The following is a 15386-nucleotide window of genomic DNA, read 5'->3' as shown; positions in this document are numbered from 1 at the left end:
AACCAAGGCTCAGTGTGGCTGTCCACAGAGGTGGACGACTAGGCAACTAGGGTTAGCATGACAGTCTGGAAATCACCCGTGGAATAGATTTCCCCCCTGTGCTGACAATCCTGTAAGTCACCACCTAGTGGCCTCTGAGACTGCTCCTCACCTCTCTACCCCTGGCTGCTCTGGGCCAGGAAACACAGGGCTGTGAGATGCCAGGAGAGCAGCGCCTCAGCTGTGGCAACTCTCAAGGTCCCCCTTCACAGACTTCTCCAAGTCCACACCATACAGAATCCTCACAAATCTTTACTATCAATTTTAATCATAGAATAATGTGTGATAAATAGAGCTGTAAACTGCTTAAATGGAGTATTTCTTAGATTATATGAATATTAACAACAAAATTGTTTTGCAGAATCTTTCCACACTGAATTACAACATTATTAGTAACTGAGTGGAAGTCTTTTTATTTTTTTAATTTTCCCCTTCTCTTCCTTTAATTACTACTTCATTCTCCGAAAAGTTATTGATATAGGCTCACAAATACTAATTATCACAATACTGTAGCTAAAACACCAGAAAATTTGACAAAATCCGAGACTATCAAAAACACTGGCAGCAAAGAAAACGGCAGCATGCACTCAGAGCTGAGCAGGCAGGACCACGTAACGCAAAGGGTCCTTGTAACTGGCTAATAATGACAGCTCTAACCAGAGCGCATTAGAAAGTTCAAAGAACACATTAGCATAGAGTTTTAGCTTTGGAAGTATATCAATACATGTAAGCTGGGCTTATGGGGGGGATTTTGTTGTTATACCTAACTATATGGGATAGTTTTATTTAAAAAGTAAAAATTTCTGCTGAAACACTGCACAAAATTTTACTGTTAGGTGCCAGCAGAGTTAGGGAGCTCTGGTGGCCTTGTAGCAAGAAACTGCACTGAAATCCCTGAGGCATGTGGTTTGAGGCCACCAGCTGCTCTATGGGAAAAAGATAGGCAATTTCATCCCGTGCAATTCACTGCCTCTGAAAACCCGCCTGAGCATCAGCTATGGGTCAGTTCCGACTCGATGGTACACAACTACGACTGCAGGTGCCAGCAAGTCGAGGCCCACTCACAGCAGTCCTATGAACAATGGATCAGAACTTTGTCCTATTCTGTGCCATCCTCATGGTCTCTGACATACTTGAATCCGTTGTTACAGTCACTGTGTCACTCTGTCTTGTTGATGGAGTCTTCCTCTCTTTTTCTGACCTTCCACCTGTCCAAGCATGATGACCTTTTCCAAGGCTGGTCGCTCCTAACAACATGGCTGAAGTATGTGAGACAAAGCTTCCCCGTCTTTGTCTCTGAAGAGACTATGGTCCCACTGTCTCCAAAACATACATGTTTGGTTTTTTTTGCCGTCCACAGGGTATTCAGTCACTGGTGTGTGTGTGTGTGTGTGTGTGTGTGTGTGTGTGTGTGTGTGTCCCCTATCTAACAGTGTCACCTGGTGTGGTCTGCCCCCCCCAAAACATCCATAATGGTGCCAGTGTCTGCCCACTCACCTTCTAAACTTTGACACAAATTCACTAACTGATTATCACCCTGCTGGAATGGGTATTCCACACATGACCCTTTTCTCCAGAGACTTAGGATCTAGGGAGAGGAAGTCGCGGGGTGCATGGCCATGGGACACTCAGGAAGGTGACCCCTCTGAGATGGGAGGAAGGGGAAACAGATTGAGAGAGAGGAGTTCACTGTCCCTCAAGATTGGCTCATTCCTTCCTTCCTTCCACTAGCCATGCCCACCACAAACCAGGCCCTGGTGAGGCCTCCTGACACAGGTTGACACAGAACACGGAGACTCAGCTCCACAGACATTACAGGCTGAGGAGACTGTTATTATTTTCTCATAATAACATTTCTTACTATATAGAATTTCATACTACTTCTTGTCCCAACTAGACAGGGGGCTGTAGGGGACAAGACCTTCCTCCTGCTACCCCACCAGAGGCAACTACAGTCACTAAAATGCCATCTCCTGTGAACAGGACCACAGTCAAGGTCGTTGCCATGGAGTGGAGCCAACACATAGCTGATCCCCCAGGGGGTTTTGGGAGTCCATGAACTGCACCGGAAGAGAAGTTCATCCTTCTCCCTGAGAGCCACTGGTGAATGAGAAGAACCACCAGAGAGGTGCCACTGTTGGGTGAGCACTGTACCTCCCTACTGTCTCTGCTATCAGAACTCCCTGACGAATGGTTGATGCTTAACAATACTGGCTGGATTCTTCAACCTCATAATGATAAAACACAGAAAATATGATCCCAATTTACAGGAGAGGAAACTGAGGCACAAACGATTCAAACAAGGTCACCTATGTGACTTTCTTTACCACTCCAGCTCCTCCCTGCAGGGGTGACACCATGTCTGTGGCCCCCAGTCCCTGGGCTGGCCCTCAAGCAGGCAGCTGACCCATACTGCTTGGCAGAGAAAGCCACGGCTCCAGGTCCCTCTAAATGGCTCCGTGAAGTCCTCACCCTTTTCCATTTTAGAGTAATGGCCTCCTCCATATGCCACCAGTCTGGAAATCACCTGTGAAATATATTTCCCCCAGCGCTGGCTTGGGAACCTTGTAAATCACCCACCATAATGGCCTCTGTTGTTCCTCCCCACCCCCTCCCCAGGGTGCTCGATGCCAGGGACCATGAGACTGTGGGTGCCAGGCCGGCTGTGCCTCAGTTATGAGCTCTGGGCAGCTCAAGACATTCCGGCTATCAGGAGGCACTGCTGAGAGATGCAGCAGCCTAGGGGGGTTAGCACCATGGGGGACGCGTGGGGCCCACCAGGAGCTTAGGGACCAGAGGTGGATCCGTGTGCAAAGCAAGCCCTTCCCCCACTCCACCCATGCTCTTTGCTCTTGTCCCATCAGCAGCTTATCCTCAGAGGAAAGTGGGCTGAGGTCCTCTTCTCAGCCTCCTCCCTGCTCAGTTCAGCCTCCTAAACTCCCTGCTCAGCACTTAGTGGGTGCAGGCCTGGGGCTCCAGCCAAGCTTCCAGCTTTGAATGGGAGGCAGCCCTGGGATGAGCCAATAGCCAGACCTACCGCAGGACAAAGACGGGGTCTTCAGGCAGTCTAAGAGGGCCCTGACCTGCACAGGGAGGACAAAGGAGGGTCCAGTGACTCAATCCAAGTTTGAGGAACAGGCAGAAGTCCACTGAATCACAGGTGGGTCCTGTCAGGGGGCTGGTGGGACCCTGTGCAGGCCACCCACACATGAGCCTCTGTGGAGAATGGGAGCTGCTGTCCTCATGCACACTGGGATCTGAAGGGAAAGATGCCCTCCCGTGTGCCTCCCAGCCCACCCCTGGGCGCGTCTGGAGCAGCCTCTCAGCTGTGGTCTCTATGCGGCAGGCTAACTAACAGGGTAGGATGGTGGCTGCATGGATGGAGGACAAAGGAAGCAGTGCAGCTGCAGAGGGTCAGAAATGACACGAACACTGACTCAGAGGAGAGGGGCGGGCAGCCCACAGTGAGCTGGATGGGGACTGAAGCTGGGGGAAGCAAAGGAGAGAGGCCCATGGACCTTGCTTCACAAGCCCCTGGGGTCTCTGGGGGTCTGTGCTGGCCAAGATGTGGTTTGAACTGAAAATACTGCCTCCTTCCAGGACACTCAGCCTGAAGGGTCAGGTAGGAGGCAGCTGGAGAGTGAGGTGGGAGGGAGGGAAGAAGGAAGATGGAGATGTGGAGATGGGATGAGGGAATACGGAGGCAGAGGCAGGAAAGGGTCTATTCTTCCCCAGTCTAGTTGTGTTTTGAGAAGGCTGTGGAAAGTCAGAGGAAGCCTATGTTGGTCAGAGGCCTGAAGCCTGGGTCCAGAAAAAGCCAGGTCCTTCTCTGGCCCATGGAGAGCCCCAAAGAGCCCATCCTGGGCCCTCGTATGACAGGTGGACAACAAAAACCAGAGGGGACACTCCAACCTAGGAGCAGGACAGTAAAGGGCTCCTCCTAAGTCTTGTGTGGCCAGGAGGACATGGTCATGTCAGGTCTGGAATCTTGCCTTATGCTCAGAAACAGTCCGTGCTCTTCAGAGTATGTAGACACAAGCACTCCCCATGTGCATACATTCCCCTAGATAAGTTTGGACATCCAGCCCCACAGCCACGTCTATGGGGCACTTCCATGGCTGTGGTCTATCCAGCCGCAGCTGCTCTGTAACAGAGGGCATGCCCCTCCGTCAGCATCACCCATTAGCAGTCCATACCTACCAGCCATTCCCAGCTGCCTAGGAAGTCTGTCCGTGAGTCTGGGTGGTTCCCAAATGCCTTCAGCAGCCTCTTGAGGCCCGTGACTGACAAAACCCAGCCAGCACAGCTCAAGAATATAGCGTCCGTGGCTGTCCCTATCACATCTGTCTCCCTCAGGTTCTGGCCCAGGCTACACCTTGGCTGCTGAGAGGCCCAAGGCTGCCTTCATTCCCACTCTGGCCGCAGTATCCACATCTGTACCACACAGGGGTTAAACAATCCCAGAGCTGCCATCAACCCATACTCACACCACAGGTGAGGGTGGGGCAGCTCTACTGGGAGGGGGTTGAGGCCAAGAATCTCCCACTTCTGGGCCTTTAAGAGCCTCTAAGAAGTCTAGGGTATCACGTTCCAATGAGAAAATAAACAATTCCCAGGATACCACCCTCTAGGACTTTGGTCTGACGAGAGAGGGTGCCCTTGCACAGGTCATGGGACAATGTGGGAGTGTGGGGTTACCCCAGTCCTATGGTCGGGGGTGCTGTCTGGAGGAGGCAGACTGCAGAAAAAGGACAGTGACCTATATCTCTGACCTCACCTCTGGGCGTGAATTCTGCCTCCACCACTTGTCATCTGTGTGACACCAGCATCACTTAGTCTTTCTGTATTTCAAGTCTTCCCCTATGTAACAAATGGACTGGAAGCAATGGATGTACTGTTGCTGGCTGCCTTCATGTCTGCCCCTGATGTGGGGGAACTCATGACAACAGGATTGGGCTGCTGTGACCCCCATGATTTCCATGAGCTGATTTTTGGGGAAGTATATTGCCAGGCCTTTCTTCCTAGTCTATCTATGTCTAGCAGGTCTGCTGAGACCTGTTCATCAGCACTGTTACACACAAGCCTCCACTAAGGCATGGGGGCTGTGCATGAGTTACAACAGCTGGGTTCTGAACCCAGGTCTCCTGCTTGGCAGGCACTGGGCCGTGTATGTGAAATATATCAGCATCACCGAGAGCCCATCCCTGATAACCAATGTTACAAATGTTTTCCTGAGCATGGACACCCCCAACCAGTCCAACACTTCCTTCCTCACCCCATCCCTACGTTTAAGCCTCTTGTCAGGTATGCAGAGAGCAGTGCCTCCCAGTCCTCTGTCGCTTTCCTGCCTTCTTGCTAGTAAAACTTAAGTCTACAGAAATTCTCCCACCACCAGCACCAAGGTGACCCCATCCTCAGCTCAAGGGTAAATCCTGATTAGCCTGAGCCAATCACAGTGGACTTTTCAAATCCTGTTGATTGGTTTAGAGGTAGACACATGACCTGGTATAGCCCAATGAGACGGAAAGGGAAGTTGCCTGGGGGCTTCTGGACAAGGTTTCTTTGCCTTTTAAAAGAGATGGAAATATCTCTACTGTGGCCTGCATGTGATGCCTGGAGCGGTGGCAGCCATCTTATTGTCATGAGGAGAGTCAGTCAAGGATAAGTTGAGAGAGCTAGGCAGACCACAGGTAAGGGCTCAGTCCTTGCTGGAAGTTCACACTCACCTGCCTCTAGGCTCCTTGTCAGGGGACGGAAATCCTAACCATAAGAGGGAGGAAAAGCTCATCAGCTGGGGCTGCCTCATGGAAGCAGCCTTTTTTCCTTGCAGCCAAATGCTCTCCTCAGGCATACCTCTTTTGAGGAGGTAGCAATCAGCTCAATGCTTTTTCTTCAGGGGCCCCTCTCAGCTGGCCAGAGAACTGAGGAGAAGACTTCCTCATCCCAGCATTCTAGCTGAGCAGGTCAGTCTGAAGAGCAGCTGGTGAGCAAAGGCCAAGTAGAAGCCCAGGTCTCCTACAGGAGAGAGATGGAAGCATCTCTTCTCTGGCTCATTCTCTCATAAGTGAGAACTGGTGGCTGGAGCCCAGAACCAACCCAGGCAGAGCTGTGAACGCCAGGCCAAGAAATAGGGCTCTTCCACGGTCAGTTCCCGGGGACAGGGCCACAGCTGACACTGCTAATCATCAACGAGGGATGTTGGAATGGGGGCCAGGAGGGAAGGGAGACTCTCAGGGCCCCACCATGGAAAGAAGACACGTGAACACCTTGGCCACAGAAGTCTACTTTGCAAGCTTATTCCCGTTTCTAATAGACGAAGTTGGGGGTGGGGCCTACTGCATTGTTTGTTTGTTAGAACCAGTGGCAGCACCAAGCATGACCTTTAAGGCTTCGAATGCAGCATTTCAGGCGGTGCCAGCAGGAGGAGAACATGGGCTGTGGAGGGAAATTATCAAGATGAAAATGCCATGCCAGGCTGGAAACGTGCAGTACAGCAGGGACACGCCGCCCACCCATGCCCACCCTGTCTGGTGACAAAGCTGCCGTTCCTGAGGGGACCCAGAGAAGCCTTGGTGCCTCCAAAGCGGCATGAGGTGTTGAGGTCCCAGAGAAACACCAAGAGCCGAGGCTTCAGGCTGCACAGGAAGCTGGCTCTGTGGGGTTTGCCAAAGGAGGCCTCCAATGGGTCCCCAGCCCCCTGCCAAGAATACTATAAGAGAAACATGCACACACCATATTGCAAATGTGGCTTAAGCCTTCACACTGTTATTGAGCATTGGGATTGCGGACAGTTCTGGTGGCATAGTGCATTATATGTTACTTGCTAATCACAAGGTCATTGGTTCAAGTCCACCAGCTGCTTTGCAGGAGACAGATGGGCAGTCACCTCTCATCTCATTTACAGCCTTGGAAACCCGATGGAGGGCCACTAAGAGTCAGAATCAAATTTATGGCAGTGGGTAGCACTGGGGACTAGGCTCTACCTCCAGAATGTGTACAGCCAACAGAAATGTAGGGCTCCCTTCCTGCCTCTCAGGCCTCAGTTTATGCAAAGAGGACAAGGGGGCTTTTAGGGGTTATGTAGCTTTGATATGCCCTTCCCAAGTCAGGAAAGCATACATGATGGCCCACACTGCCTGAGATGACCCCACTCCAGCTACCCAGCCCTGCAGGAACCCCTCATGGCCCCTCAGTCTCTAGAGTCCCTCAAAGACCCCTCTGCCCTTCGTAGAAGCCCCTTTGCAAATGCAAAGAACCCAAGACATCCTAACGCTGACAGTACACAGTCCCTGTGGACATCAGATCCCATAAGATAAAGAACCACGGGGCCCCAGGGCCAGCACAGGGCAACTGACAGATTACTTAAGATCACTCCCTCCCCTCAAAAGGAAAAGAAACCCAATGGAAAAAAATTCATGCTCAAAAGTGAAAGGCTTCACCAGGGGTGCCTCCAAATAGAGAACAGTGTGGTGATCATTCAGTCCTAAATCATGCCCTGCAGTTGATTATATGAATAGCTTGCTGAGGGCAAGGACCCCAATCCCACAGTCAATACTCAAAAGGCTGCCAGCCTCCAGACCCTTTGATATGTAGATGTGAATACCAGCTCCGAGTGGCAAAGAAGGCAGCCCAAGGTCACACAGCAAGGTGGCCCACCCTACCTGCACCCTGACCTCCACAGCCTGCCCTCTGCATTTCCACACGTGAAGGGCTGTTTGCAAGGAGCTTCACTTTGCAAAGGACTCACAGGGCTACTCTAAGTCCCAGCCTCCTTCAGTGAATCTAAAATACCATTCAATTTGCAAAAATTTGAATTACAAGGATGCAGCCTCTGTGTGTTTCCTTCACAGACTGTCATCATGCCAGTTGGTAGATGATCAAACTTTCCAGCGCAGCCTTAACGCAGGCTGTTCCTGACATAAAAGTTTACAAAATGTTGGTCCAAACAACCAGGCGGCTTTATTTCCCACTGCCAGCGCTTACCCAGCTGAGGCCTGGCGTTCATCTCAAAGGCAGGTGTGGAAGGTGGGTGCTGGGAACGCATCCTGGGTGCAGAGAGATAACTCCACATCCATCGGCATATGCACAAACACATACTCGTATGTACATTCACACACCTATACCAGTGCGTGCACACTCACATACCTGCACACATGCAAACACATATGTCCTCACACTATGGACATGCCTGCACACATGTGAATACTTACACTCAGTGGACGGATATCAGGACCCATGTGTCCAAATCTAGGTTTGAGCACATATATGTGCACATTTCTACGCACAAGTTCACACACCCATGTGGAGGTGGGAGCCAAGCACAGGAGGGAAGGTCTAGAATCCATTATGGAAGGGTTTAGGGAGCTGTAGTGGCTTTGTTGTGTGCCATCGTGTCAGAACTGACCCACAGTTGACCCTCCAGTGGGTTTTCAAAGGCAGTAAATCACATGGGAGGAGACTGCCTGTCCTCCTACAGAGCAGCTGGTGAATTCAAACCGTGTGCCTTTGGGATTGCAGCACAGCTTCTTCCCACTAGGCCACCGGAGCTCCCTAAAGAGATTTTGCTGTCAACCCAAAGTCATGTGGTTCAAATGTGCCAACTGCTCCTCGGGAGTAAGATGGGCAGTCTCCTCCCGTGTGATTAACTGCCTCTGAAAAGCCGCTGGAGGGTCAGCTAAGAGTTGGATCCAACTCAATGATACACAACGGCAGGTGCTGGTAGGACCCGGCTGAGTACGGGGACAGGTGTCTAGTATTCAGACAGCAGCTCCAGCAGGCCATGCCCTGACCGTACTCCCTGGGACCAACATGGCCTCCAGACCTTTCACACCTCAACACTGAGGGGTGTGTAATCACGAGGTCCCCAGACTCCAAGAAGCTGAGGAAATCCCCAAGGTCATTCAGCTGTTGAGAGGTATGGCGGGGCTGAGAGTGTATGACAAGAGGGGGATTCATTCAGAAAGACTGGCCAGGGAGGAAAGAAGGCAGCCAGGCAGAGGGCAGAGCCTGAGCAAGGATCCCGAGGGCCCAACTGGAACAGATAGCAGATGGGCAGAGAGGAAGTGGTTCCTTCCCCGCTTTGTTCACTGAGAATCACTTCTGAGGTTGGGGCAGATTGTTTTTTAGCAGCAAAGACTTCTCATGCCCCCTCCCTCTCTACTAAACAATTAGGCTGATCAGAGCTCAAAGTGGGTCAGTCGGGGAATCGGCTGTGAGACACCCAGGGTGTGGTCAGAGGCACCTCTGCACTGGGGGTCAGGTCTGTCCTCACGGTTAGAGAGGAACGGAGCATCCCTACATCTGTCTTCTTAGAGTGCTGGTATACCAAGGTTGGAAGTATCCCTGAAGAGAAGAAACTGAGTCCCAGGGAGTAGAGGGTCCCATTCAAGGTCACTAAGCAAGCTACTCAGGATAGAAGATTGGGCTGGGCTTGACCTTGACAGAGAGCCTCCAGGAGTAAGCTAACCCAGAGTGGACATTCTCAGGTCCCTCCAAGTGAAGACTCCCCACCTCCTCCCAACTCGGCAAGGTCACCTAGTCCATGAGGCTTCAGAGTCAGAGGGCAAAGCTATGAGGGGGTACAAGGAAGGGGGGGGAACTAGATGGTTCTGGCTGAGCTCTGGCCCCATGTCCTACTCACACAACATCAGACCCAGACCAAATGGGCCCAAGTGGCAGAATCTTGGACTTTTTAAGGAGACCCAAAGAGAACCCTATTATTTTTGTATGACTTTAACAGATTCACAGCCAACCCTCCAGTGGCTTTTCAAAGGCTGTAAATCACACAGGAGGAGACTGCTCATCTTTCTCCTGCGGGGCAGTTGGTGGGTTTAAGCCACGTGTCTTCAAGTTGGCAGTGCGTCTCTTTACCACCAGGCCACCAGAGCTCCCTATTTAAGGGGACCCTTAGAGAAACCCTATGGGACCTCACAAATCCCCAGAAGCATCTCAATCTGTGTGGTCATGTACACCCCACCCACCTTAGCCACAGGCAGTGCAGGAGGTTCTTCAGGTTATACAGGACAAGAAAGGAAGGGAAAGAAAAAAAAAAAACCCAAAACAACCAACCCAAAACAACTCAACAACAAAAACCTCATATATACCTCCCTCTGGGAATATGAATATTGATTCTGTAGCTTCTTGTTTATACAGGATGCACCAAGGGGGAAAAAACCCAACAAATCACAACCCAATTTGAAGGGGATCCCCCCCACCAGCTGGAGGGATGTAGTAAGCAGTGGGGAAACACCCTGCAACTCTGTCTTTGGGGTACTCCAGGTTCCAATGCTCCCCCCCCCCAGGCCATGCACCCAGCTAATTAAAGCCACAAATTCCCAAGTCCTGAAACAAAGCTAGAATCAGGGAAGCCCAGAATGGCCTTTGAAGGTGCTGGACAAGGACAGCAGCAGCGGTAAGGGCCCAAGGGAGGGGTTGTGTGTGTATGGCAGTTGGGGGCAGAGACAGAGCGAGAGGCCCAGCCCACTTCCTAGCCCACAGATGATGACACTCTCCTGGACATGGCCCATGTCCACCTCCTTTGACTCTCAATCTCCAGCTGCTCCTTAAAAAGAGTTTCTTAGAAGCAAGCTCTCCAGCACCCCAGACCTCACCTGTCCAGATGCTCAGAAAACCCAGACATAGGCAAGGCCCAAGTTCTCTGGATTCCCTCAGATCAGGAGAAATTGCCTGAGGTTTCCATGAATGGCCCGTTGATCCTTCTCTCTCAAATCACAACTGGAATCTGGAGAAGAAGTCCTCCTGTTCCTCCCCATCCTGTCTGCTGGGCAGGCCAGGCCACATTTCAAAGACCCAGAGGAGAGAAAAGTGTGGGTCAGGCTCCATCACTGCTCATGTGAACAGGCATGTGGGTGGAGATGGGCTCTGGGCTATGAACACCAGGCTGGAAGGGGAGTCCTGAGCCACGAACAGCCCCAAGGTTGCCCAAGACCCAGAAGAAAACAGAGGGACAGAGCGGGAATCAAAAAGAGCTGGGAGGCCTAGACATATCATTCTGATCCCAGGACTCTTTATCTTCTCATAGATTCAGATTTTGAGCCTCTGCTTCCTGGGCCCACTGTCCAGAGGTCCCCAGTTCTCTGGCAGGCAGCTAAGCGTCTAACAAATTAAGGTCCTCTCCCAGTCCTGCTTCCAAGAATCATGGCTTTGAGCAGATCTCTTAATTTTTTGTTCTGAGTCTCAGTCTCCTCATCTGTAGAATGGGCATGACTATTTACCACTCCACAGGCTCCTGAGTTCAGAGCTGGTAATATGGGTGAGGGGTTTAGTTTCAAAGGACGGAGGCCATCATCAGCCTGACAGAGTCCCCCATCACAGCCAAGCTCGCCCTGGGAAAGTGAGAGAAGGGAGTGGGCTTGTGTCTCTCATCTGGAAACTGGTACCCCACATGGCCAGGCACTGCCATGAGCAAATTTCACAGCCCACAGCGAGAACAGGGGAGGCCTGTGGAAGGCAAGACTATGAGCTCTCACCTGAAGAAAGCTTGGCAGTGGTGAGGGGATAGTGTGAGCAAAGAACAGCGACAACACTGCTAAGAGAACACTGGCAAGTGGAGGCTCATGGCTGTACTCCACTAAGGGCTGAAGCCAACAGTAACAACACCCACTCTGTCCAGTGACAGAGCTCTCTCTGCCCACCAGGTGCTACACCTTCCCACTGATCCTTACCACTTGCCTCTTAACTAGATCTCTTGGGGAAAATGAGGCAAGGTCATCCTAGTGAAGACAAAGCTTGAGTCCACGGGGCCTACATCTAATGCCTGGCATGACCCCAAGCTGTGCCCTCCACCTGAACACAGGCAGAAAGGAGAAGGAGGTAGTGACCGGAGAAATGGTCATACCATGGTGTGGTGTGGGGCAAGGTGGAGTCAGTCTCCTCAAGGGGCCCGGGTGTGACAAAGAACGTAAAGTGAAACCCACCTCGTAGTCAATGAAGGGACTTGGCCCCCTCGATGCTTGGGGGTTAGTTTGACTCAGCTGCCCACGAGGGGGCTGGTGAGGGGGACCCAGACAGCGGCCCTCGACACCCAGAGGTCTGGGCACCTGCAGCTTCACATCCCAGTGCAGTGGCAGAAGCCTTATCCCCTCCCTCCTGGAGACGCTGCAGTAGGTTTCTGGGGAGAGGGGACCCAGGTGTGTGGTGTTACCCTCCACCTCCCACCAAGGAGAGCCATAGGGAAGCGAAGATGGGCTTGGGGGCCCAGACAGACACACGTCACCCACCATTAACTGCAGCCAGACTGACGCAGGCCCCATCACGGGCACCATTCCCCGTGTGTCTCCTCAGAGAGGCGCACACGCTCCTGCCCTCGTTAATCTGCTGGGGTGTGGGCCCCTGAGGCCCCTCACTGCTTACCCTGAGGGAGGGAGGCGCTAGTCAGCACCAGAATGGAGGCAGAACCGGGCCCAAGGGGTTGGCCAGCAGGCAGCTCAGAGTAAAAGCCAGAGAAACTGGGGGATGCCCAAGACAGGAGGGGCAGAGACCCAAATAATCAGACAAAAGAGGCTGGTAGGGCCGGATGGGCACAGGGACACAAATGTGGGAGAAGAAAAGATGAGAGATCCAGGCGTGGGGGCAGGGGAGGGAAAGCAGAGGGGCTGCCCCTCAGCCAGCATCAGCGTGGCTCTGGTGGTTGGCGTGGGCATAACTGGGAACAGGAGGAGGCAGGTTTAAGGGAGTGCGTGTGCTCCGACTCCATCTCCCCTGGCCCCCCGCAGACACACACATGTGTGCATGAACGCACGTGGACGTGCGCACACGCTTACACACATGTGTCCTGTGTGCAACCCTGATCCAGGTCCACGTTGGGCGAGAGGTCCTTTCCTACCTTTATGCCAAAGCCCTGCCCCCCCCCAGCGGTCACTACTCTGTCCTCAACACAGCGGTAGCTTCAGTCCCCTTGTCTGGTGGACAGACAGCCTCGCCGCCAGAGTGATCCCAGCAACGACCAGACCCCAAACCTGTGCGTGCATGAAACACAGCAACTTGCGAAGCCAAGCACCGTCTCACCCCATCACTCTGCCAGACATCTCATGAGAGCCCTCCCCACTAAGGGCTTGTCCCCCCAGTACCAGGAGGCGGAGGGTCCCACTTCCCCACCTCAGAAAACCACCTGTGTTGAAACCTCAGCCAGTCCAGCTTTGCTCTGCCAGAGACTGGTCTGCCCTCGAAGACCCGGAGAGGGTTCAGGGAGGCCACCTGGCCCTGAGCAGCCTCACAGAGCCCTCGTGTCCCCTTGTCCCTCTCCCTGGGCAGCCTCAGCCTTTCACGTCAGTTCAACAAAAGCCCCAACTCTAAGCAGTCACAGGCATACGGGGCTGGGGGCTGGCTTGCTTCCCTCCCCTCCCTCTCTCCTGGGATCAATGGGCATTCACATCTGCGGGGACCAGGGCAACTGAAGGGCGCTGGCTGTCATGGCAAACCTGCTGCGTCGTCACACCATTTGTCACCTCCCCCCAGACCCTCGGAGCTCCGCAGTCCTCACTTCCCCACTCCCGCTCCCTAATTATGGTTTGCAAGACATGTCCCAAACCCTCAAATTAGCTCCAACTACATCGACAAGAAGCCAGCGTCCAGCTGGAATTGTGCCGCTGCCGTCACACCCGCCTCGCCATCTTCTGGCTGGGGAGAGAGGGACAGGTGTCCACTCTGGTCAGGGTGTCACCCTGGGCTTCTAGTGGGGGACCCCAGCAGACCCAGCAGCTATCAAACCCACAGCTGGCAGCAGGGAGAGGGAGCGAGGCGGGCAGGGGTGAAAGGACACATCTACTTAAACCTTCACTCAGGAGCTATGAAATGGGGGAGTGGGGGGAAGATCTGTGGCTTGGCTTTCAGGAAGAATGACAACCAAATAATGCTTCTGCTCTTTTTAAAACACTGTGTGGTGGTTTCAGTTCATTTTCATCACAGCAAATGAAAGACAACACACCCACCAGCCTTGAACTTCCATATGTTTCTCTTTTCCCTGTTCCATGCTCCCCCCACTCCAAATAAACACACACAAAATCCCCATCATTGACAGAGGACACGTCTGTGCGGCACCTGTAATTGCCAACTGATCACCCGCCCGAGCACAGCCAGACTGCTCCAGCAGAGAGAAACGACAAGACAGACCCAGAGCTGTGCCTTTCCCGAGTTTATTTTTCCTCTGGAAGCATCTTACAAGCTGGAGTCGACAGGTTCTGTGGCGAGACCAGAGGTGCCTACTCCTGGGCACAACTGATCTAGTGACGCAGAGCCCGCCTCTCCCATTCCCTGAGGCTGGACCCTTCCCCTAGATCACCACCATCCTGGTTTTTCTTGTCCCAAACCTCAGGTTAGGCCATTGGTGATGGGATCCAGGGACAGGTAGCTTCTCAGACCCAGAACGGATAACAATCAGCAAGATGCTCACTGCTGCCCAAAGCCACTGGGACAAGGGGTGTCTGGGCACCACACAGGACTGGGACATGGATGGAGTCCACAGAGGCAGCTGTTGTTCTAAAGGCCGCATGCGCCAAATAGCCACTCCAACACCAGACACATCTGGCCAAGCTTACCCAGAGGAGGACACCTGAGTTTTCAAGCTCTTAAGGAGAGCAAGAAGGTCCAGGACTCCAAACCAGCAGAAGCTGGCAAGGCCAGGAGATGCCCGTTCTTTGGTGGCGGCAGCAGGTACAGACCAGGGTCCACTCACCTTCTGATGTCCCCCCCTTCCCAGTTCCTTCAGCGCCCAACTAGGTTTATTCTCCCCTCAGGTGGAGGGCCAAGTATACGGAACACCCACCCCCTCTATGGCTCTGGCAACTACAAGAAGGTACCCTGTATAGTCTACATCCAGGTACCCCTCAAAGGAAAAGGCTCATGAGGGCAGGTGTGTGGAGGCACCCTCCTTGAAGGTAGCACCTACGTGCTAGGTTTCCACCAGTGAGGGAATGTGAGGAGGGGGCATTGGGCAGGGGGCTCTGGCCAACCCCCTTATCTAACCCCACTGCTCCTCCCACGCGGACAAGGCAAGGAAATCGGCTGGCAAGCTCAGATCCCCGATCCCAGCCCGGGGCTGGAGCTCGCGTTGTGCCCGGTTGTGTGTGGGTCGAGGGGGAGAGGCTAGGGGCACCGCGGGGAAGTTTCGCGACGCAGTCAGAAGCGCTGGGACCGCGGCCGCCCGCCCTCCTGGACGCGGGGTGCGGGCGGGGGGGACGAAGAGGACGCGCAAAGCTCGGCCGGGGTCCCGCGGCCGGCGGGGGCCACTTACGTGTGCTGCTGAGGGAAGCTGTAGGCAGAGGCGCCGGGGGCGGCGAGCAGCGGGAGCAGCAGCAGCGGCGGCAGGAGCAGCAGCAGCAGCGGGCGCG

The 15386-nt window shown here is 53.3% G+C and overlaps 1 protein-coding gene across 1 annotated transcript in view; it reads right to left on the bottom strand.

Annotated features, from left to right (window-relative positions):
• The window catches only part of CACNA2D2 (calcium channel, voltage-dependent, alpha 2/delta subunit 2), a 163051-nt gene extending 147709 nt beyond the window's left edge, over positions 1-15342 (bottom strand). Inside the window, exon 1 of the mRNA XM_006892862.1 lies at positions 15290-15342. The gene's annotated coding sequence lies outside the window, so the exon portion shown is untranslated. The remainder of the gene's footprint in view (positions 1-15289) is intronic.
• Positions 15343-15386: the final 44 nt, after the last annotated feature.

Source organism: Elephantulus edwardii, unplaced genomic scaffold, assembly GCF_000299155.1.
Source record: "Elephantulus edwardii isolate Elephantulus edwardi_28Jun2011 unplaced genomic scaffold, EleEdw1.0 scaffold00121, whole genome shotgun sequence".
Lineage (NCBI taxonomy): Eukaryota > Metazoa > Chordata > Mammalia > Macroscelidea > Macroscelididae > Elephantulus > Elephantulus edwardii.
The sequence above is the reverse complement of the archived record's forward strand: the minus strand, read 5'-3'. Positions and strand labels throughout refer to the sequence as shown.